General features: G+C 49.9%; 1 protein-coding gene across 2 annotated transcripts in view; it reads right to left on the reverse strand.

The window, feature by feature from the left end:
* The window catches only part of Scn4a (sodium voltage-gated channel alpha subunit 4), a 50,994-nt gene extending 35,103 nt beyond the window's left edge, over positions 1–15,891 (reverse strand). Inside the window, exons 1-2 of one of the 2 annotated variants that reach the window (XM_006247559.5) lie at positions 15,714–15,891; positions 64–243 (exon numbers count right to left, since the gene is read on the reverse strand). The gene's annotated coding sequence lies outside the window, so the exon portion shown is untranslated. The remainder of the gene's footprint in view (positions 1–63; positions 244–15,713) is intronic. The other variant, NM_013178.2, reaches the window with a different exon arrangement.
* Between the last annotated feature and the right edge of the window lie 7,838 nt (positions 15,892–23,729).

The raw sequence follows: 23,729 nt of genomic DNA on the forward strand, positions 1-23,729 counted from the left end.
GAAACTGTACTGGCTGTCCACAAGACCTCCAGATGGACAAGATAGAGGGTCTGGTAGGATTACCCTAAAACACAACTAGAAAGTGAATTTCAGCTTGGAGGCCATGTGGATTGGCTGATGCTGGCTAGCAGGAGATGTGGGCGGAGACCATTGAGGGTTCTGCAAGACTCAGTGCAAAAGAGTGATGTCTGCCAGGGACAAGCTCAGAAGAATGCGGGCCCCATCTGCATTTGTCACCTCTGCCTGGAGAGAAGGGAAAAGAAGGGTGTGTGGGCATAGAGTTTCTTTTCTGATCTTTAGGGTGCTTGGCAATAGGCTAGGGAAGGAACATAGAAGGAGGCCGGGCCTGCACAGGGTCTCTTCCTCCCATGAAAACTTCTTGCTGGAAGGAGATGTAAGGTACAGGCAGGGGGTGTCAGGAGACCTGGGACTGCTAACTTAGATGACCAGGAAAGGCGATGGGGGGAGGGGTGGTAAAAAGATGTGCGATTCCAGTAGAACAGGGTTAGAACCCCGGGGGACAGTTTTCGGTCGCTGGTCTCTTATGAACTGGTTTACAGGGGAAGAAGGCTCACCAGGAGCCTTGGAGTTTATAAGCAGCATGTGGACCAGCTTAATCCAGCTCCTTCACCTTTTCTGTCTCCTGTTCCCCACAGAAGGGCTATGCTGGGTTAGTCATTGAAAACAGGCTTTGAGGAATGATCCCTTCAGCAGACAGAACACTGGTGCAGTGACTCACGGCCACTGAGAGGCCAATATGGGACTGAGAGCATATTCAAAGGCCTCCTCTGGCCTCTGCAAGCCCATGACTCAGTGGATAAGTACATATAAGGACAACGTGAGCAGGGATTCTAATGTTCAAGTTTAAAAATGAAGTGGGGGAGGGGCTGGAGAGATGGTTCAGCAGTTAAGAGCACTGACTGCTCTTCCAGAGGTCCTGAGTTCAATTCCCAGCAACCACATGGTAGCTCATAGCCATCTGTAATCAGATCCGAGGCCCTATTCTGGTGTGTCTGAAGACAGCTACAGTGTTCTCATATAAATAAAATAAATAAATCTTAAAAAATGAAATAAAATAAAGGGGCAGTGGAGAAGCCTCATGCACACTTGTAACCAGTGTTAGGGCAGAAGCAGAGAAAGGTGATTTCAGGGTCTTGTTGGCCATTAGTTAGGCTCCAGATTCTAGGAAAGAGCTGTCTCAAAGAAGCAAGTTGGGTAGGGAAAAAGCCAAATGGCCAAGGCCTTCCTCTGGCCTCTACAAGTATATGCACACATGAATGTGCGCACACACACACACACACACACACACACACACACACACAGAGAGAGAGAGAGAGAGAGAGAGAGAGAGAGAGAGAGAGAGCACGCACACATATGAATGGATCCTAGAACCTCCACCCTAACACAGGGAATCCAGCAGACTCTGGTACAGTCATCTCACAGAAAACCCAGGCACAGAGGCTCTGGTTAGTACATACTTCTCAGGCTTGGTCAACAGATAGAGCAGATGACAGGGAAGGGCCAGAGCCATTGGGCAGAGCCAGCCACACCCCTTGCCCGCTACCCAGCTGCTTCTTACCAGGCTCCAGGGAGTCATGTTTCTGGGGGATGACTCGCTGGTGCCCGGCTGGTCAGTGACCCTGCTGTGTGCAAGCCTCATCCACACACTCAGGTCTAAGCTGAAGCCCCTCACAGAGACCCTCAGCCAACCATGTACCTTACCCTGACCCTACACACACACTCTCTCACTCGCATCTTGTCATGTAGACAATGCTGGCCTGCCAGATGGCCTCGGGGGGACCCACCCAGCCTGAAGTCATCTTGGCAACGAAACCCTGACTCTGGTGCTGCTCCTTCACCACAATAGCCCAACATCACAGTCTGGGTCTAGTCCAGCCCTCGAGGAAACTGGCCTCACCTGAATTCACAGGAGCCCAGAGACAACCCTAGGGTTTCTACTCAGCTGATACCCGGAGTGTCCTGCCCTGCTCCCAAGTCTTGAAAATGTTAGGACCCACCCCTGGCCCACTTCTGGTCTCTGTTATGGTAACACTTTCCCCCTCAAAATCACCTCCCAGCCCTCTTAGCCTTTTAGCCATCCTGAAGCCAAGTCATGTTTGACTGTTCTGCTGTGTGAGGGGAAATTATCTGTGTTCCCAGCACCCATACTGTGGCTCACGGCCGTCTGTAACGTCTGCTCCAGGAGATCCGATGCCCTCTTCTGATCCCCACAGAGACCTGGCACACATGGCAAACAGACATATGTGCAGGCAAAACACTCATACAATAAAATGAATAAAGTTACTTTGTTTGTTTTTGGAGACAGGGTTTCTCTGTGTAACCCTGGCTGTCCTGGAAATTGCTTAGTAGACCAGGCTGGCCCCAAACTCTGAGATCTGCTGACTTTGCCTTCTGAGTGCTGGGATTAAAGCGCCACCACCACTCAATTAGTTACAAAATATTTTTAAAATCCATGTGTCACCCCCTCTGGCCACTTTGTTTTTATTGCTGTTTTTTGTTTGAGACAGGGCCTATTCTTGACCTGCAACTGCATGATTATATCATCTGTTAGCGGTTTGTGGAGACCTTCCCTTCCTCCGGGCTGGGATTACACATGTATTCTGCCACGCCCTGTTTTCTCTGTCTGGGTTTTTGTTTCTCAGGAAACCAACCAATCATCATCATCATCATCATCATCATCATCATCATCATCATCATCACCATCATCACCATCATCATCACCACCACCACCACCACCACCACCACCACCACCACCACCACCACCACCACTACCACTACCACAGGCTGGCCCTTGCACTTAACACCCAACCCCGGGCCCTGTGCTTCCCCGCAACCTCTCTCTGCAGTTCTTTTCAGTCTCCCGCTCACGGATGACTGTCTTCTACATTAACACAAGTGTCATCTGCCACTCATCGGCCCATACCTCACACCTCCCAGCATCCAGTTCCCCGTCTTCCTTTCTCTGTACACAGAAGAGCTTCTTGGAAAGACTCTACACCAGCTGTCTCTACTTCCTTACCTTTTGCTCCCTCCTCAACCCATTCCAACCTGGCTGCCATCACCCCTGCTCAACCGGAACTGCTTTCATTGAATCACTAATGCACCACTGCCAAGACCACAACACCCGTTCCTCCCCTCACCTCCCTTGACCTCTCAGGAGCGGTCAGCCCAGTAGGCCACAGACCCTTTCTGGAAAATTCTATTCCTTCAGCGTCCATGGGGTTACACCACGGTTTGTCTTCCTCTCTGGCTTCTCCTTAACAATTTCTGCCGGGTGGCCCTTTCTGTACACGGTCTCTCGAGTTGTGCAGGGCTCAGCCCTCCGGGAGTGACATCATTTCTAGGATGGTAGAAAATGCCGTGGGAGTAAAACGAACCTTCCCTTTGAACTCTGCATGGCCTCTGGAGAGCTTCATGAGGCTGAGGTCCCCCCAACTGGAACAGAGCTTTTGTGGGTTTTCCATGGTACCATACGCCCTTGAGCCAGGAAATACCATCACTTCCAGTGTCTCAGATCAATCACCAACATGTGTCCCTGAGTTCCCCTTTTCTGACCCAAACTCCAAAACCCTGCTAATCCATACTTCTATAATGCATGGAAACCCACCTCTCCCCAGCCCCTCACGCCCAAGCCCACGTCACACACATTTCCGGGGGTAGCTGGTCTCCTTGCCTTCTGAATCAGTCCTACCAAGGCAGCCACTGATACTTCAAAAATAAAAATCGGCTTGTGTTTCCCTTAAAACTCTCCAAGAACACCCCAGTGTGCTCAGAATATAACTTAAGCCTCCTGTGGTGGTCACCCAGGTCCTGGAGCTCTGACTCTCACTACTTCTTTGTCTATTGCTGTCACCCTGGACACTCTGTTCCAGTCCCATTGGCTTCCTTGACCTTGTTCCTGCCTTTGGGATTTTACCCAGCTCCCCTGTCTCTGGAACCCCACAGCCCTCTCTCTCTCTTCCCATGGTCTCTGTCTTCTATTTTGAGAGAGTTCTTCCTCTTCTTCCTACCACACACCCCTGCATTTCCCCTGACATTATGTCTCATAAGCTGTAAATACTTGCCTCGTTTGTTTTGAGTATATTCTCCACAAGGTGGAAACGTCAACATAAGCGGTAACTGTGCCTGTCTACGTCACCATGGCTAGCTAGTCCCAGGACTGGGCATGTAGTAGGTATTTAGAGAGTGTTTGTTGCCAGGCATGGTGGCACATGCCTTTAATCCAGCACTTTGGAAGTGAGACAGATCTCTATGAGTTTGAGATCAGCGTAGTCTAAAGTTCCATGCCAGCTAGGACTACATAGTGAGACTCTGTCTTAAAACAAAAACACCAACAATTAATTAATTAAATTGTGACACTTGGATACAGACCTTCTAGGAAAATCATGGACTTTTCTATGCTTCATCTACCAACCTATCTATCCATCTGTCCATCCATCTGTCCATCCATCCATCCATTTGACCATCTGTCCATCCATCCATCTGACCATCTGTCCATCCATCCATCTGACCATCTGTCCATCCATCCATCCATCCAACCATCTGTCCATCCATCTCCATCCATCCATCTGTCCATCCATTCATCTATCCATCCATCCATCCATCATCCCTCTAACAATTCTGTTCACATCTCAAAAGCAGAGATGGCCATGAGTAGAGCTTATTGATCCACAGTTAGGTGTTTGCACATAGCTGACAGTCTGGGGAAAGTGGACACAGGGCTTCGACAAGATGATACAGAGCCTGTCTTCGGGAGGGGCGTAGATGGTGCTGGAGGAGCTCAGGTGTGAGAGGTTAGTTCCAAGTAGGAGGAAGATGACCTTTTTCAGCTCGATCCCAATGGGTGAAGAAGAAGAATATCCCAGGGAGAAGGGACAGCCAGGGTAAGGGCAGGACACTGGAAACTCATATGGATCACAGAAGCCATTTAGGGGATGAGGTGGGGAGAGGTGGGATGGTGGAGGGTTCAGGGTTGCTGCCAGGCGTGAGGAAACTAGACTTCCTCTTGTAGCCTTGGAGAATCCACCCAGGGGTGGGAAGTCAAGTGGAGTCTCTGCTCCTTCTGTTTGCCCTTCCCATACATCTAGAACAGATGGGGACAGTCTTGTTGTCTTTGGTGGCACCAGTAACAGGACAGAAGGACCGCTGTGGTGTATGGATGTTCCTGGTAGGGACAAAGCATCAAGACTCCGTGACACCAAGTAGGCTTGTTGGGGGATAGAGTGAAGTGTGAGCATGGTAAGATGACAGGTCCTTCCACCTAACTGTGTCCCAGTCTGGACCCTGAGATATGGCATTTGAGGGTTAGGGTTAGGGTCCTCAGGGCAACCTCTTCCTGGGGCACATGAGAATGTTGGTGTTTTTAAGAACCAAGAGAGCAGCGTTCTCAATAGGGAACTGACACTCGGCAACTTCCCAGCCCACAAGTTCATTCATTCATTCATTCATTCATTCAAAGAACCTTCTGAGTTTGTGGTGCATGCCCAGCCCTGGTCTTGGCCTGGGACAGAGCGAAGAGGAGGTAAAGTCCCTGCCCTCATGGAGCTTGCATTCCAGAGGGAAGAGACAGGCAGTAAATAGGGAGCGATCAGATAATTTTAGCGAATGATAAATGGGAGGCCAAGCCAAGGCTAAAGCCATCTCCCAGGAGCCAAGACTGGAGTCCATTTAGAAAGTGCAAAGTCTCATGCACACCGCCTTCAAAACGGAAGTTTGGGCGGAAGTGGTGGGTAAATCAGGCCTTCCTGGGGGCCTGGAGATTGTGAGCCAACCAGGATGGAGGTTGGGGGGAAGAAAGGTCAGGAATGGTAAGCCAGGCTGAGGCCAGCTGTCCGAAGGCAGGGAGCCGAGGGTGAGGACGCTGGGGGTGAGGCAGCTCCTCCTGGAGCAGGTCCAGCCCAGCATTGTCTCTGCCTGTGGGGCAGCCAGATTGGAGCACCAGATTCCAGATATAGTTTGACCACAGAGGCTTTTTCCTCTCTGGCCTGGGCACTCAGTGCATCCATTCATCCCAGATAGAGTCTGCCATCGCTTTGGGTGTCTCTAAGACCTGTGGTCTGATTCCCCATCCTGTAAATTACCCCGATTCTTTTCTTTCCAATCTTCATACGCCTCAGCAAAAATAGCAGCTGATTAATATCCAACAGTATGTCAAGGGATTGTGTACCATGGCCATGTGGGATTATTTCAAACGTGCAAGGGAAACTCAAGAAACTAAATAATGTAACTTCTTACTAATAGACTAAAGAGGGGAAAAAAATCACACTGTCATATCAATGGGTGAGATCAAAGATTAAAAACAAAACAAAAAAATCCCATAGTCCTTATTCATAATAAGACCATGGCAAATTAGAGAGGTAAGGAATTCCCTCAAGTTGATGAAGACAATTTATCAAGAGCCCTGCCGATGGTGGTGGTGGCCCATACTTTTAATCCCGTCAGTCGGGAGGTAAGGGCAGGCGGATCTCTGAGCTTGAGGCCAACCTGGTCTACAGAGTGAGTTCAAGGACAGCCAGGGCTACGCAGAGAAACCGTGTCTCGAAAGCCCTACAGTTACTCCAGTGGGCATTTACTTTAACAGTGAGAAACTAGAAAGTTCTCTACCAAAAGTCACGACCAAAGCAAAGGCAGCTGGCTCCACATGGCTTTTCAACACCAGATTGAAAGTTTTACCTTTGCAATAAGACAAGAAACGGAAATAAAGTATAATAATTGGGAAGGATCAAATAAAACCATCCTTGTTGACAGGTGACATGACTGTCTACGTCCAAAGTCAGAACTGACCAAAAGACTCTAAGAACTGGAAACAAACACAGAAAAGCTGCTGGGGGCTGGAGAGATGGCTCAGCGGTTAAGAACACTGACTGCTCTTCCAGAGGTCCTGAGTTCAAATCCCAGCAACCACATGGTGGCTCTCAACCATCTGCAATGGGATGTTCTCTTCTGAAGTGTCTGAAGACACCCACAGTGTACTCACATATAAATAAATAAATCTTTAAAAAAAAAAAAAAAAGAAAAGAAAAGCTGCTGGGTACAAGGCTAACACATGTCGTTGCCTGGGCTACAAAGACAGACCTTGGTCACCCACCCCTTCTAAGCCCCAGATACCCCGTCTTTCTGCTGGATGTGGATCTCCTCTGAGATCAAGTCTATCTACCACGAATGAGCATCTGCCATCCTAAATGTCCCAACTATAAGCCAAACAAAGCTCAGGATAGTCTCCTAACCTCACTCAGATGCTTTCATATGCTTCCAGAACCTTCCTTCTTGGAAAACCAATTTTTCTGGCGGGGAGTGGGGGGTTGTCTTCAGATATCCAGAAATTCATTCATTGGCACCAGCCCGCAATCTCTCATGTGATGTCAGTTACGCCCCTGCTACTCTGTGATACGAAGCTATGGTAAGAAACTGTCTTGGAAGGTTGACCATAGGTGAGCATGGCCTGGGTGCGCACCCTTCCCCATCCCCTTTAGAGCACACCTTTATGAGTACAAAGACGGCACACTGCTAGCTGTCCTTGTTCAGGGTCCAGAAGCCACTCTCCTTGCCAACTAGTCTCTCACAAGACTGCTCGTCACCCACCATTGTCCACCTCTTTGGTTGGTTTAAGAAAGAAATTAGAGGGCCAGCTAAATGGCTCAGTGGGTAGAAGCACAAGCTACCTAAGCCTGATGATCTGAGTTCGATCCCATGAAAATGATGTAAGGAAAGAACTGACCCCCCCCCCCACACGCATGACATGACTACACACATACCCAGCCTCTACACATCACACATTCCTAATAGCAATAACACATGTAATAGCGTGGCATGGGTGGCACACACCTTCAATCCCAGCACTTGGGAAGCAGAGGCAAATGGATCTCTGTGAGTTCGAAGCCAGCCTGGTCTGCATAGGCAGCTCCAGATCAGCCAGGACTACATAGTGAGACCTGGACTCGAGAAATAGCATAAAGTGAACAAAATTGTCCAAAGCAACCTGAGTACCGTAGTTCATGTCGGTAATCTCAGTCACTGGAAGGCTGAGGCTGAAGGATTGCCATGACTCTGAGGCCACCCTGGGCTAGTAGTGAATTCTACTACAGAGTAAATCTCTTCTTAGTGTTTGGTTTCAGGGGTGGAGGGTGGGGGGCTGAGATGGATATTTTTATATATCGAAGCAGATCTGGCCTTCAAGTCCTCCCAGCATCCCTCAGTCCCTACCAGGTATACCCTTCCCCCTCCCCCCTACTCCCTAATCCTGAACTTTCCAGCCCAGGAGCTAGGTCATCCTTCCCCCAGACGCCCTTCCCTACACAATCCAGACATCTTGGTGTCTCTCCCCCCACCTTCCTCCTCCTCTTCTTCTCTCTGCCCATGTTTCCTTTCTCTCTTTCTCCCTCCCCCCAACAACCCCCGTGGCAACTTCCCTGGTCTCTTTCCTTGGGTCCAGTGAACTCTCCTGCCTAAAGCAGCTTCATGATAAACCTTCATGATAAACCAATCTGGCTTGAATTGGCTCATTTCACAGGCAGAAAAGTAACCTATCACTCAGCATGAACAAGGCACAGACAGACAGACAGACAGACAGACAGACACAGACAAAAAGAAGTTACTGAGAGCCATATGTCCCAGTGGAGGTGGGGGGGTTCTACTTTAAGGGCCACCTACAGTGCGAGCTCCAATACAAAACTTCCTGAGTGACTCCAAACATAACAAACTTCGACTCTGGTCCAAGTGAGCGCCAGGCTCCCAGGTGGACTATTCCCCCAAATCCTTGGGTTCCCGCTGTGCCCAGCTCCAAGCGTGAGAAATGGGTGCTTCCCTGGCTGGAGTCCCAAGTCACAACTTTTCTTCCAGTTGAGGTGGGGATGGGAGGAAGCAGGGTAGCTGTGTTACTGTTCTGACATCTCTTAGCCTGGAGAGGAGGGAGAACAAAGCCTCCTTGGCCTTAGCAGCCCAGAGTAGAAGAGGTCATCCTAGGTGGCCCTTCCCTCCCGGCCTAACACTGTCTGTAGAGAAAACTCTGTTCCCATGGGGCCTAGAGCTGGAAGCCTAGGGTGGAACTCCCTGGGCATTGAGTGGCTCCCAGAATTCAGGAAACCAATGGGGTTACATAGGAGGCTCTTGAAGGGGTGCAAGGTTTAGAATAAACCTTCTTTATTCAGAGTCCCAATTCACTCAGCCTGGTCATCAACTAACCAAAGGCCACAGGTGACAGTGATGGGTACATTTATTTTGCACTGACTGTATACCAAGGTGGCTCTGTGCACATCCAAAGCCTCTTCTTCCACAGCGAGTCCTGCAGCCTGAGAGCCCTAAAGACCCTCAGAGACTGCTGGATGCTTCTTCCCTGTCCCGAGCCTCATCTCAGCTACAGCCTTGTTCCTCCCCTGAGTGTCCCCTGTTGGCTCAAAGCAATGGCATGAAAACCTATGAGTAGGCTGGGCCCGGCCTTTGCCTCAGACAGCACCTTCCCAAACTCCTCACAGCTTATGTATCCCTAGGAACACAGCCCCAGGGAAGATTTTCCCTTCCAGGCCTAAACCTTTTAAACAAACAAACAATTTATCTCAAGATGCAGAATTCCAGGTGTCTTCCAAAACAGCTTCACAGAACAGGATGGGTTCTTCTGGCCCTAAATCTTGGGGCATTCACCTGTACATCTGACTCATGAAGCCGGTGAAGAGGCAAAGAAACGATCCAAACAAACAAACAAACAAACAAACAAACCAAAAACACAGGTCTCACATAATTCAACAACCCAGACTAGGCTAGAAGTCCCTATCTAGTTAAGAATGACGACTTTTAACTTCTGATCTTCTTGCCCCCATTTCCCAATGCTGGGATTATAAGCCTGTGTTTCTGTACCTAGTTCAGTGTCTCTGGGAATTGAACTTACAGCTTTATGCATGCTAGGCTATGCCCCCAGCCCTGAGCTCTATCCCCTTCCCTCCTTCCTTCTCCCTCCTTCCTCCTCCCCCCTCCTTCCCACCCTCTTTCCCCTCCACCACTTTACCTCTCCCATTTCTTTCATTTTCCTTATTGTTGATGCAGGGTCTTATGTATCCTAGTCTGGCCTTGAACTTGCTACGTAGCCAAGGATGACCCTGAGCTTCTGATCCTTCTGCCTCTCTACCTCAGAGGGACTAGGATTGCTGATGGGTACTATGCCTGCTTTCGGTGCTGCAGGGAAAGAACCCACGACAGGCAAGTACACAGCACTAACCAAGGCACACCCTAGACCCCCAGATTCTTTGTTGAAAAGTCAGTACTACATACCAGGCCCTGTTTTATTATCCCAAGTAAGGATTTGAGCACAGCTTTCTTTCACATCAACCCCATGTACCCACTACTACAAACATGGCCTCCATCTAGCCCCTTATGGCACTGGCCTGGGCATAGTTGGCCCACAGCACAGATGGCCCCCTGCACTGAGCTGGCTTTTGCTTCAAAGGCTAGAGGCCTTGCTTGAAGCCCCTTGAAAGGTACGGCTGCTGAAGATGTCTAGAAGGACTATGCTCTATGTCTTGGCGCTCTGTGTCGTGGGCTGAAGGACTGGGAACACAATAGTCAGCAGCCTGGCAAAGAACTTCCCGGATACTTGTTTGTTTGTTTAAGTCAGGATCCCTATAGGTGGTTTGGGCTGACCTTGAACTCACTATAGGATTGTACCAGGATGCCTAACTAAAGTTTATTTTTATAACCATCACATGTATCTAACCCCCACTATGGCCTATTTGTATGAACCATTCTCTCTCTCTCTCTCTCTCTCTCTCTCTCTCTATCTCTATCTCTATCTCTATCTCTATCTCTCTCTCTCCTCTGTGACTCATTTCCCAGCTGCTCAAAGGGTGTGGAGACTGATTTGTTCTGTCCAAGCCTGGGGCACACTGCCTTCTGTTAGCTTAAATCTCCCTAAGGAACAGTGCCTAGCGCACAATGCTGGTCCCTCTCCTTTGCACACATTACAGTCATGTGTGAGCCACTCACCTTCTCTAAACATGTCTGTGTGGATGGTGCTGTCCCCCTGCCATGGGTCCTCCTTCTGGATAATTCTTTTTTTTTTTTTTTTTTTTTTTTTGGTTCTTTTTTTCGGAGCTGGGGACCGAACCCAGGGCCTTGCGCTTCCTAGGTAAGCGCTCTACCACTGAGCTAAATCCCCAGCCCCCCTTCTTTTTATATATACTTCACCCTGCTCCTTCTCTATAAATACTTCACCTTGCTCCTTCTCTATATATACTTCACCCTGCTCCTTCTCTATATATACTCCACCCTGCTCTTTCTTTCTATATATACTTCACCCAGTTCCTTCTCTATATATATACTCCACCCTGCTCCTTCTTTCTATATATACTTCACCCAGTTCCTTCTCTCTATATACTCTACCCTGCTCCTTCTCTATATATACTCTACCCTGCTCCTTCTCTATAAATACTTCATCCTGCTCCTTCTCTATATATACTCTACCCTGCTCCTTCTCTATATATACTTCACCCTGCTCCTTCTCTATATATACTTCACCCTGCTCCTTCTCTCTCTCTCTCTCTCTCTCTCTATATATATATATATATATATATATATATATATATATATATATATATATACACTCCACTCAGCTCCTTCTGTCCTCCTAGAACCCAGAGAATTCCAGGACCCACCTAGCTCTATATCTTCTTCCAGCAGTCCCCATCACATGGACAAGCTAATAAGCCTCCTTGCAGAGGCCCTGGGAGCAGAGACTGTGGCCACCAGTCATCCTACACCTGAGATGAAGGAAGGCTGACAGGTGTCCTGCTCTGACAGCTGCCTCCTGTCCTCAGGAAGCCTGCGCTACCTCATGCTCCTGCTCTTGGGGACTTTACCTAGAAGTTGTTATCAGGAAAGGTCTTCTCCCCTTTTCTCCTGGAGCCTCTGTTTCAAAATTGAACTGACTGACGCCTGCCAACCTCAACAAAGACACAAGCGAACAGAGAACTACAGCAGACTTCATAGCCAATGCTCTTTTTCTAAGCTCTCACAGCAGCCCAGCTGGAGGGCTCCACATGTAAGAGAGGCCCTTACTTCCAGGGTATCAGAAATGAATAAAAAAAAAAAAACCTCGACTTCCCCTGCCGTGTGTGTGTGTGTGTGTGTGTGTGTGTGTGTGTGTGTGTGCAGGTTAAGACTAAGGTCACTATTTGCTCTTCTGTGTTTTGGTCTGGAGCACACTAATTCATCTGGATTCGCTGACCAGCAAGCCCCAGGTACCTTCTTGTCTCTTCCTCCCAGAGCTGAAATTACAGGCTCACCTGGTTTTTTTATATGGGCGCTGGGGATTCGAACTCAGGTCCCCACGCTTGCATAACAAAACGGTACTTTATGGACTGAGCCATCTCCTCAGGCCCCAAACCTCGGTTTCAAAGGGTTTCCAGAGCTCGTAGCATTTCCCTTCTCTGACAGCTGTGGTGGGGTTGGTTGCTTCTGTTTTCATAGGCACGGTGAATTTAGTGAGCCCTCTATAGAGCCACCACTGCGTGTGAGACTCTGCTCTGGACACGCCGGTGCTGAAGAGCTCCTCACTGATACTCACAGGCTGTAACCCACTGGCACCTACCAGGGTGGAGTCCGGTGACCACTGAGTTTTACCTTTCCCTCTTATGCCAGGACTCTAGGCAGAGGATCCTGAGACAGGGACACGGCCTCAGCTGTCCCCCACCTTGCCCACTCTTGCCCTTAGGACTCCCGGAGCCCTCACTCCTCTGCCTCCCTCCCCACCCTCAACATAGGGTGTTGACTGAGAACGTCGGCGAATAAAAATAGCCCTCGCTGATGCTGCAGAATGGGATGCTGGTAAAGGTGAAAGAAACCTGGGCTCCCCCAGAGCCTTCCAATGCCATTATGGGACTGGGGACCCCTGAAAGAGTCATCAGACCGGCCCAGAGCCCCAGAACCTGCTGCCATCACACAATCTCCACGGTCCCTAGGAAAGCTCTGTCCTGACTCAGTCCAACCCAAATTCCTCCCCAGAGAGCATGGGCCTTGGCCTCTCACTCACGGTGTGCCTCAAGCACATGCTAGGACCCTTTAGAGTATGAGGATCTGCTTGACGGTGTTGAAGAAGCTGACCGTAGGACGCATGGAGTGTGAAGCCGTCACCCACACATCTGCCTTGGTCCCCCTCGTGGTTCCTCCCTGTTCTCCAGGCCTCATGGCCAGTCTTCACCCGACAGCCACTTCCCTCTTCTGGGAACTATGGCTCCTTCTCTCTTCTCCACTCTCCCTCTTCCCTGAGCCTTCTCTGAACACTGCTGCCCTCAGATGTGTTACCCACTCTGCTTCCTTGTCTACCCCGTTTCCTCGCTGTTATGATGACTGGAATTGACGCTCCCCCAAAGCAGAGCCCTTGTCAGGAAATTGGTGCATACAGAAACCTCTGGAGAGAAGTTATTGGATCAGGCCTCCCCTCTGCCCATGCTTGAGCAGGGAAAATGAGCCCCAGTTCCAAGTCCTCACCCACACATATTTCCAAACCAGAAATGATAGGTAAGACAAGGCTGGGCCCACAAAGGTCCCTCACCCTCCTTCTCCTCACTCCCTAAATACCTACATATAATCCTTTGTGGGATGCCTGGCTTGAGGGATGGAGGTAGGCTTCTGAGGTCCCCAGACGTAGGGCCTGTGGTCTCTGTCCTCTGTTACCTGGGCACTTGTGTGGGGACACAAGCCTGGCTTACCTTTGTCTGGATGCCTTGCCTGATATAGCAGGTGCCTAGGTCCTGGGATATTTAGCTTCTACCTCGTTCTACATAATTAACATGGCTGCAAAAGGTAGTGTAGTGGCCACTGCTGTCGCTGTCCCTGTCCCTGTCCCTGTCCCCGAAGGTATAGGCAGAGGACTCGGAGGTGACTCCAGTAATAGAAACACTCCTAGGTACCCCAATTTCCAACCCCGCTGTACACAACGGCCGCTCAGCCTCTGCCACTGTTAGGATCTTCCTGTCACCTCCCCAGAGTTCAACCCCTTCCCCCTCCTCAAACTCCCCGACCTGTTCATGGGCAGGCAGGACCTCGGCAAAGACTCCCCATCCCAGACTCTGCTGAGTGACTTGTTCATGTGCAAACTTCCGGAGGGAAGGTGAGGAGGGGGCAGGCGGAGGGTCCCCTCCTGGGTGGGAGGGCGGCCTCTTGACAGTAGAGCCTCTGAACCCTTGGATGTAGCTTAGCCTAGTCCTGAAGATCTCATTCTCTACCAATATGAGGTCATATGTGACCCAGGCTGGCCTTGAATTCGTGGCAATCCTCCTGCCTCTGAGTGCTAGGATGACAGGTGTACGTCACTACGCCCAGCTAAGACTATCATAGGCTTGATGCTATGTGATTTTTTTTTCTTTCTTTTTTTTTCCCCCGGAGCTGGGGACCGAACCCAGGGCCTTGCACTTTCTAGGCAAGCGCTCTACCACTGAGCTAAATCCCCAACCCCTATCATAGTCTTTTTTTTTAAGATTTATTTATTTATTATATATAAGTACACTGTAGCTGTCTTCAGACACATGAGAAGAGAGCATCAGATCCCCTTACAGATGGTTGTGAGCCACCACGTAGTTGCTGGGATTTGAACTCAGGACCTCTGGAAGAGCAGTCAGTGCTCTTAACCACTGAGCCATCTCTCCAGCCCCCCATCATAGTCTTAATAACTATGATATGCGCCCTAATAACGGTCACCAAGTTGACCCTTCTGGTAAACAACCCAACTAGCGCTGGCCCCTCCCCCCAGTGTCTGCCAACCCCAGTACACCTGGTTACCAGCCATGCCTGCCTACCCTCTGTCCTGAGAACTCTATTCTTAGTAAAGGGGGCTGGAGGGGTTGAGGTCTGCTGGACAGTGGTCCCCTGACCTACATTAGGAGCCCCTGTATCCTCCTGAGTCTACTCAGGGCTCTTTGGGTCTCCAGAGTTCCGCCAGTGGTGCAATCCCATCTCTCCTCTCAAGGTGCACTCTCCAGCTCCGCAGACCCACATCCCTCTTAGCTTATGCTTCCCTGGGTCCCTCTCTGCTGTGCGGGACTACACCTCTGCCCGCCCCCGCCCCCACTTCCTCCAGATTCGCTGGGAAAAGAGAGACCCGTGGCTGGCAGGGAGGGCTGCAGGAGGGCGGGACAGTGGGCAGAACTTAGTGGCAGCCGGGATGTGTCCTTCGCTGGCATCTCACAGATTCCTCTTTCAGTAGAGCAAAGGAGCCGCGGCCGCCACCGCCACCCTACCCCCACCCAGCCTCTTGTCGCTCTCCACCGCCCTGCTTCTTAGCAAACAGGCCAAGCCGAGTCACTGTTTTGGTTCCCCCCCGCTCATGTCCCTTCCTGAAGAAATTACAGCCTGGACTCTGTCCTTTGGGTCACTCTACGCCCGTCTGGAGCTAACCTTTAGTCACATTTGTAACCGGAATGAGGACTCGTGCTCAGGGAAAGGACGGCTAGGCAGGGACAGAGAGAAAAGACAAGACAGAGAAGCAAGCTTGGGGACAGAGAGGGTCAGGGTACACGGAGGTTTTGACAGGGCAGAGTGGGGCCCGGGCGCAGACAGCAGAGCCGGGCGCGAACAGGTCAGCCGTGCAGAAGCAAAGTGGTGACTTCTTTAGACTCATGCTGGGGTTGAGGCCAGGGTCACTTGTCTCTTGGGGTGACCCACCCCTGGGGGTACCAGGCTGGGCTGGCACAGAAAGGCACAGTACTCACTGTTGGCCAGAAGCAGAGAAGAGCGGTGGCGGACGAGCCCCGGGTGCCGTGCCCACCTCAGGCTGGGGCTGGAGCTCTGGGGGACTTGGCTGGGGGGCCGGGCCGGCAAGGACAGCTGCTGCCGCTGATGTCACAGGGTCATGAGTGAAACCTGAGGACTGGGCCAATCTTCAGGTGGGTGCCTCAGCCACACTTCCCTCTTGGCATGTTCCAGGCTTACCCTGCGACTGCCTGGGTTCTGGGACCACACTGACCCAGGAGTCCAGACCAAGACACACCCATCCACACATGGACACACACACATACACGCGCGCGCGCACACACACACACACACACACACACACACACACACACACACACTTCCCCCATCCAGGACCTCTCCTGATCTTAGCGAACAGATACAGGCTCATTTTTGTACCCAATCTCCCTTATACTTCTACAAGTGTTCACAGGGAACAAGCTGGTCTATACACTCACATTCACACACTCACTGTGGTGCACACTCACATGTGAACTCACTACACACAAATGCTGCATGCCCATGCTGTCAGCAACACATACAAAGCAACACACACACACACACACACACACACACACACACACACACACACTCAGGCTCACACCACAGACTTGTGCCATCCTTCAAGTTACACACTCCCAAAACACTACCTTCCCAGTCACTCCCATGCCAGATAACGCATGATTTGGACACTGGCTTTTATGAAGGGTGTCTGTGTGTAAGTCCATGAATTCTTGTATTTTCATATTTTCACTAGTGTGACTTGTTTGCCAACATACCCACTTCTGATCACACGAACAGGGCCTGCTAGCTCAACCAATAGATTTTTTTTTTTAATCAAGTGTTTGCCGGTCTATACACCCCCAATCACACCCCCACACCCACACACAGACACACATACATTCACACCCAACTGTTTAACAGGACCACACAGAGGTCCCAAGAGACATTTGTCTGCCTCCTCCCCCAACCCCCAGCTGGCAAGACATCTGTCCCTTCCAGCCCAGGGAGGGGTTGTGGTTGGGAAAAATGAGATTGGCTTAGCGCCCCTGTTCACTCTGCAGCCGTAGTGCCCCCTAGTGGAGTAGTTATGAAGTGCTCTGTCTCAGCCTGAAGGTACTGTGACTTCTGTCTCCTCCTCCTGCTCCAGATCTTCCAAAGTACCCTGCCTTGGTCATATTGTGTGCATTCCTTCTGGGTGCAGTGTGCTTTGGTAGGCTCAGGGAGGCCTGGCTGGCAGCCACCCTTGTCTTCTGGAGGAACCTGTGCTCTGTTCTAGCACCTCCGTGGACAGAGCTTCCGAGGTCACAGAGCTTCTCCTGGGGGACCCAGCTTGCAACTTGTGGTTACAGAATTTCTTGCTAGGCCTAGGCCCTCCCCACCTCTCAGCTCCCTCTGCGTGACCAACGCATTGTATGACACCTGAGTATCTGTGACGTGGAGAACCGCTGACACTCTGAGCATTTTCTAAACCCAGGTGTTCACATTGGTCCCTTCTACACATGGCCTGGCTTGGGGTCCTTTCTGAGGAGCAATTAGCTCTGTTGCTAATGTGTGTGTAGGGGTTGCTTCTAGAATGTAGCAGGAAGCACGGTTTCTTTTCAGACCCTTCACAGATGGCTTCCCCAAGGCCACTCAGGGCCCTTTTCGTCACTCCCAACCTTGCTGTAGTTTCAGGTCACCGTTCCCTTGATAGGGCACTGCCCCTTGACTGTGGATACTGGACTCGTGATGTGGTGGTTTGAGTGAGAACAACCCCTGCAGGCTCATACAGTTGAATGCTTCGTCACCAGGGAGTGGCGCTGTTTGAAAGGATTAGAAGGATTAGGAGGAAGTGATGTACCTTCCTCCAACAAGTGTTGGCTTTGAGGTTTCAAAAAAAAAAAAAACCAAAAACCACATATGAGGAGGCGAGGCTGTGATCTTCAGTTGTATGAGCTGTGCACTGTACAGCTCTGGGCAGCGGTCACAGTTGAAGTAGATTGGCTGGTAGATTTAGCGTGTCTATGTTGTTGCAGGTGGCAGTCATATGGTGCACTGGCTGGTTTGGTGTGTCAACTTGACCCAAGCTGGAGTTATCACAGAGAAAGGAGCCTCGGTTGAGGAAATGCCTCCATGAGACCCAGCTGTAAGGCATTTTCTCAATTAGCGATCAAGGGTAGGAGGGCCCATGGTGGGTGGTGCAATCCCTAGGCTGGTAGTCTTGGGTTCTATAAGAGAGCAAGCTGAGCAAGCCAGGGGAAGCAAGACAGTACGTAACATCCCTCCATGACCTCTGCATCAGCTCCTGCTTCCTGACCTGCGTGAGTTCCAGTCCTGACTTCCTTTGGTGATGAACAGCAATGTGGAGGTGTAAGCTGAATAAACCCTTCCCTCCCCAACTTGCTTCTTGGTCCTGATGTTTGTGCAGGAATAGAAACCCTCTCTAAGGCATATGTGTATGAGATGGAGGGAGCTAAGTTTTCTATTTTGTATCAAGTATTATTTGGGTTAGTCATATTAGGAGACAGATGCTCAAGATGGAACCCACGGTTCCTTCTCTTAGTGAATTCTCCTTCCTTTTTGGGCAACCGATCCTCTATCAAGCACCCCACCCCACCCCACCCCCGCAACTCCATACATGATTCTGTAGGGCTGCTTACAGTATGACAGCCACCCCATTCTGCCACAGGGATGACGATATCACTCTGGTTGGCCAATTCTGGGTGCTGGTGCTCCCTTCTCTGAGACTATGCGTATCCAGAGGAGCTTCTAAGTCTGTCAGAAGTAACAGGGGTAAACAGAAGATGCCTGAGGAGGAAGCTTGTCTGTAGAAAGAGGAAAAAGGACCCTACATAGAGGAGAGACGTAGAAGAGGGAAACAGGAAGGCAGGCGTGAGGGGCCACCTATGGACAGCATTGGTTAGGCTTCTTCATATACTTCAGTCTGTCGGGGTGGGGAGGGTGCATCGGAACAGAAGAGCTCACCTCACAGTGATCAGGATACAGAGAAAAGGAAGCATACAGGAAGTGGCCAGGCCATGCTAGAACCCCAAGGGCACACCCCCAATAACGTACCTTCTCCAATCACATCCACCCTCCTGGTTTTTTCCACCTCCATCAAATACCATCTGTATTTGTGGATCTGTCAAGGGGCGAATTCATCTGCGAGCTCAGATTCCTCATGATCTAATCCTCCCTGGAAACACCGCCCACCAGCACACCAGGGCTGTGGCGGAATGGTCTCCTAAGTATTTTGTATTCCAATCGAGTGGATAGTCTAAGCCACCAGGGATTTCTGAACCAACAGGACTGTCAAACCATCCTAACTTACTCTCCTAGCCTGAGCACATGGCTCCCTCCCTGGATCATTTTGGTCAGGGTAACATCCTGAGACTTTTATTAGATACTCATTCATGGTAGACAGTGCCTCAGTTCCAGGGGTCCTGGTGGGGAGGAAAGATATGAAGCTCCATTTTGAAGTTCTGATGGGTAGGACTCTGGAAATAAGTCTCTACCCCAGAGCATCCAGCCAGCACTATTCACATACCCACAAGTCCCCAGAGTACCACCAGCTAATGTTGAACAAAACCATATTCCCACAGCACTCAGGGACACCTGCAATTGTAGAAGTCGCCCAGTGAGAGCAGGTAGGCAGAAACGAACTTCCTTCGCTGGTGTGTTTCCTAGACTCCTTCTTGCCCGTACATCGTCAGCCACAGAATTCTGCAGACCAATACTTGATTTCTGTCAACCCTCAGATCATGGTTCCTTGCTTCTTTAGAAATTGGGACCTCAAGCTGGACAGTAGTCCCACAAGCCTTTTATGTCAGAACTTGGGAGGCAGAGGCAGGCGGATTTCTGAGTTTGAGGCCAGCCTGGTCTACTGAGTGAGTTCCAGAACAACGCAGAGAAATTTTGTCTCAAATAAAGGGGGAGGGAGGAACTGGAGAGATGGTTCAGATGTTAAGAGCACTGTTAACTCTTCCAGGGGTCCTGAGTTCAATTCCTAAAAACCACAGGGTGGTGGCACATTAACCAGCTATAGTGGGATCTGGTGCCCTCTTCTGGCCTGCAGGCATACATGCAGGCAGAACACTGCATATATGATAAATAAATCTTAAAAAAAAAAAAAAAGACAAAAATCAAGGTGGGGAGTAGGGTGCGGAGAAAGAGAGAGAGAGAAAAGTTGAGTCCTCCAAAAGGTCCATTGCTGTCTGATGTCCATATGTTCCCTTCCTTGTTTTAGCTCAGTTGTGGCTAAAGTAGACATCAAGAGTCCTGGAATTCTCCCAAACGTCTTTTCTGGCCTGTTTTCCAGCTGACAGCAGGAGGGAGCCGTTTGTCCTTCAGCTGCATAAGTTTTAGTGACATCATAATGTTCCTTTGGGTGGAGTACTGTCCTTTGCTTAACCATTTACTGATTTTGGACAGGGAGTAATGTTCAGTCTTCAGTCCTCTCCACAGAACACTGTGGGTACTGGAGAGCTGACTCGGTGGGTGGGTTGTGCAAACATGGGGACCCGAGTTCCGATCTCCAGCACCCAGTGAAAGCCTAGGAGGGAGGAGAGCTCAATGGTGGATCCCAGGGACTTCGATGGCCAACCAGTCCAGATGAAACAACAAAGACTAGTTTAGTGAGAGACCCTGTCTAAAGAAATAAGGTGGGGCTGGAGGGACGGCTCCAGAGCACTTGGTCTAGCCCGGTGGAGATGGCAAACACCTTTAGTCCCAGCACTTAGGAGACAGAAGCAGATGAATCTCCAAGTTGGAGGCCATTCTGTTTGACAGACTGAGTTCCGGGGCAACCAGGGCTACAGAGAAACCCTGTCTCAAAACACAAACAAAACCACCACCAACAACAACAACAGACAAACAAAAAAGGTTTTGTTCTTGCAAAGGACCCAGGTTCGGTTCTGAGCACCCACATGGTGACTCAGAACCATCACAAACTGCAGTTTCAGGGGATGTGATGTCTCAGGCACACAGTGCACATATGGCCACGTATGCACGCAAGCAAAACACTCATACACACAAAATAAAAGAAATATTTCAAATTATTTTTTAAAATAAAGCAAAGTATTTGTAGAAAGACATGTTAATATCAAACTCTGGCCTCCACACGCGCACACACACACACACAGCCCTCCCTTCACACACATGTACACACACACAAACAAGCAAACCATCAAACCCAAAGACATAAGGAAGAGTCCCTACCAAGGGACAAAATAAAAAGGGGGCGGGGTGAGGGTCCAACCTCTGAAAGAACCTAAGTCTGGACCAGGAAGTAGCTGGCCCGTACCTCTTCAGTTCTCCCTGGGCTGACAGAACGCTCAGGCAGCCATTTGGGGGATTTTCAGCCTCTATACGGATATGGTTTGGTTTCCTTCGACAAAGAACTTGGATAGGGCATAGTCCCCCCAGGACCCCGTCAGCCCTGTGTTCTACATACGGGTTACACAGAGGATCGGCACACAATTCTTTGTGTGAGGCTTTGGAGCAATCGCCTATCTCTCTCCAGCCTGCCCACGCTCCTTCCCGAAGGATGAGGGTGGTGCCCTCCTCGCCCAGCCTCAGTCTCCAACTTTGCCTGTGTCGAATCCAGTTTACACCTGACAGTATTTTGTTTCTCAGAACCAGATTTGCTGTAGCAGAAGGGAAGCGGAAGCGGCATCTTTTCGGGGCTTCTCTGTAGGAAGCAGATGTGGAACTGGGGTGGGGGTGGTGTGGGGAATGATGGTGGTGTTTAAGTGGGGAATCCTCCCAAAGCCGACCTGGGAGGCAAGCCACTGTGACCAAGTGGAGAAAGGACAGGGATAGGAGAAAAGCCAGTACGTTGCACTTCCCTGCGTGGGAGGGTAAGGGTTTGTCCATAATGTGAGATTCACCTTGGCCAACCCCTAAGGAATACTCCCCTCCCTTACTGCTGGAGATGCCCAATCCTGCTGGCCCGTCTTGCCCGTGGTTGGTAAATGTGGAGAGTCAGTTAAGTGGGTGGACCAGTCACAGAAGGCCTGGGGGCGGGGCTGGAGGAGGGAGGTAGGTGGTGGGTATCCAGAGACTGCCATAGATTCTATCTCTGTGACTAACACTGTCTTTCTCTCCTACACACACACTCATGCCCGCACGATCCACACATATTACAAGCACGTGCTGAAGATTTGCGCACCTGTGTGGCAGCAGGGATTGAACCCGCCTCGCCGAGCCAATGGACACACTTTCTAGTCCTGGACATGTTCTTTTTAAAAACAAAAACAAAATAAGATCTTATCATTCAGGTTAATCTCTAGAAAGAACCGACCAGAGTTTAAACCCCGTCTCAAAACGGCAAAAACAAAAAACAAAAAAACAAAACAAAACAAAAAAACCCCACAAAGAGGCTGGAGAGATCACTCAGTGGGTTTGGTTCCAAGCACCCACCTTGTGGTTCACAACCATCTGTAACTGTAGTTCCAGGGATCCAACACTCTCGTCTGTCCTTCAGGGGCACACATGTTGTACACAGACACACGCCCAGGCAAAACACTGATGCACATAAAATAAAACTAAAATCCCACTGAGGTATTTTTCACTCAACTCTCTTTGACATCGTCCCACATCGCTGTAGACGCGCTGCAGCCGGACAGCTCTGTACTGAGCGGCTGCACCCGCCAAAGCCTTGGTATTTAGGATCGTGGCTGTTGACTCCATTGACAGAGTGCTTGCATTCTCTGCCCAGCACCACACACACAAGGGGTGACCTGGAAAGTCAGCGCTTGCGAGATACAGACAGGGGGATCAGGAGTTCAAGAGTGTCCTCGGGTACATATGGAACTCGAGGACAGACTAGGCTGAGACCCCATCTCAAAAAAATGTGTGTGCTTATGTATGTGTGCATGTGTGTATATGTGTTTGTGTATGTGTGTGTGTAAGTGAATGGGTGTGTGTATGTATGTTATGTGTGTGTATGTGTATGTATGTGTGTATGTGTGTATGCATTAGTATATGTGTGTTGTGTACATGTATGTATGTGTATATGTGTGCGCATGTGTATATATGTGTGTACATGTGTGTGCATGTGTATATATGTGTATCTGTGTATGTGTGTACATGTATGTATGTATATATGTGTGTGCGCATGTGTATATATGTGTGTACATGTGTGTGTGCATGTGTATATATGTGTGAATCTGTGTATGTGTGTGCATGCGTGTTTCCATAGGGTTGTGTAGGATGTCATACGGGTGAAGTCAGGTACAAGATAGAGCGAGGCCTGTCATCGGACGAGAAGGAAGGGTGGGTGGGAGAAAAGTTTTAGGAAGAGGAGGAGGCTGGAATGGGAAGGAGGAGAAGGCGCTGAGAGAACATGGAGGCTGATGTTAAGATTCCACTCTACACCTTTACAGGTCGTTACGAATGTTCTTTTTTTTTTTTTTTTTTTTCCGGAGCTGGGGACCGAACCCAGGGCCTTGCGCTTCCTAGGCAAGCGCTCTACCGCTGAGCTAAATCCCCAACCCCCACGAATGTTCTTAAGGGATGGATGTGGACAGGGCTTTGTATGGTTAGGTGGGCAATTATATCTTATCGATTGGATCAGAGGTCATTGTGTTGTGTGTTCTTTCATGTGGCGATTTAAGTTTAAGAGAATGTGTGGCAGCCAAAGACACTAGGCCACCACGGAATTGGGAATTGGGGTGTGTATTTCTGCCGGGGTGGCAGCCTGCCTTGGGAAGTGGATGGGTAGAGAGATTGTTGCCAGGCTCCGAGAGAGGCCATCAGCAGTGTGATATGGGATGGAGCAAAGCGGGTGAGAGGCTTTGCTGACTGAGATTAAGATATCAATCAGAGATCTTGGGGCAGTGCAGTGCAGAACCTAGTGCGGGATAAGAGACATTTTGTTGTTTGTTTTGTTTTTATAATTTTACGACAACAGGATTGGAGTCAGACACAAGGAACAAAATGATTCTTCCAGTCTTGGCTGTGCATGTCACTCGTTCGCTCCTGCCGGCACCTGCTTGTAGGCCCCATTACTCACA

This window comes from Rattus norvegicus, chromosome 10, assembly GCF_036323735.1.
Source record: "Rattus norvegicus strain BN/NHsdMcwi chromosome 10, GRCr8, whole genome shotgun sequence".
Classification (NCBI taxonomy): Eukaryota; Metazoa; Chordata; class Mammalia; order Rodentia; family Muridae; genus Rattus; species Rattus norvegicus.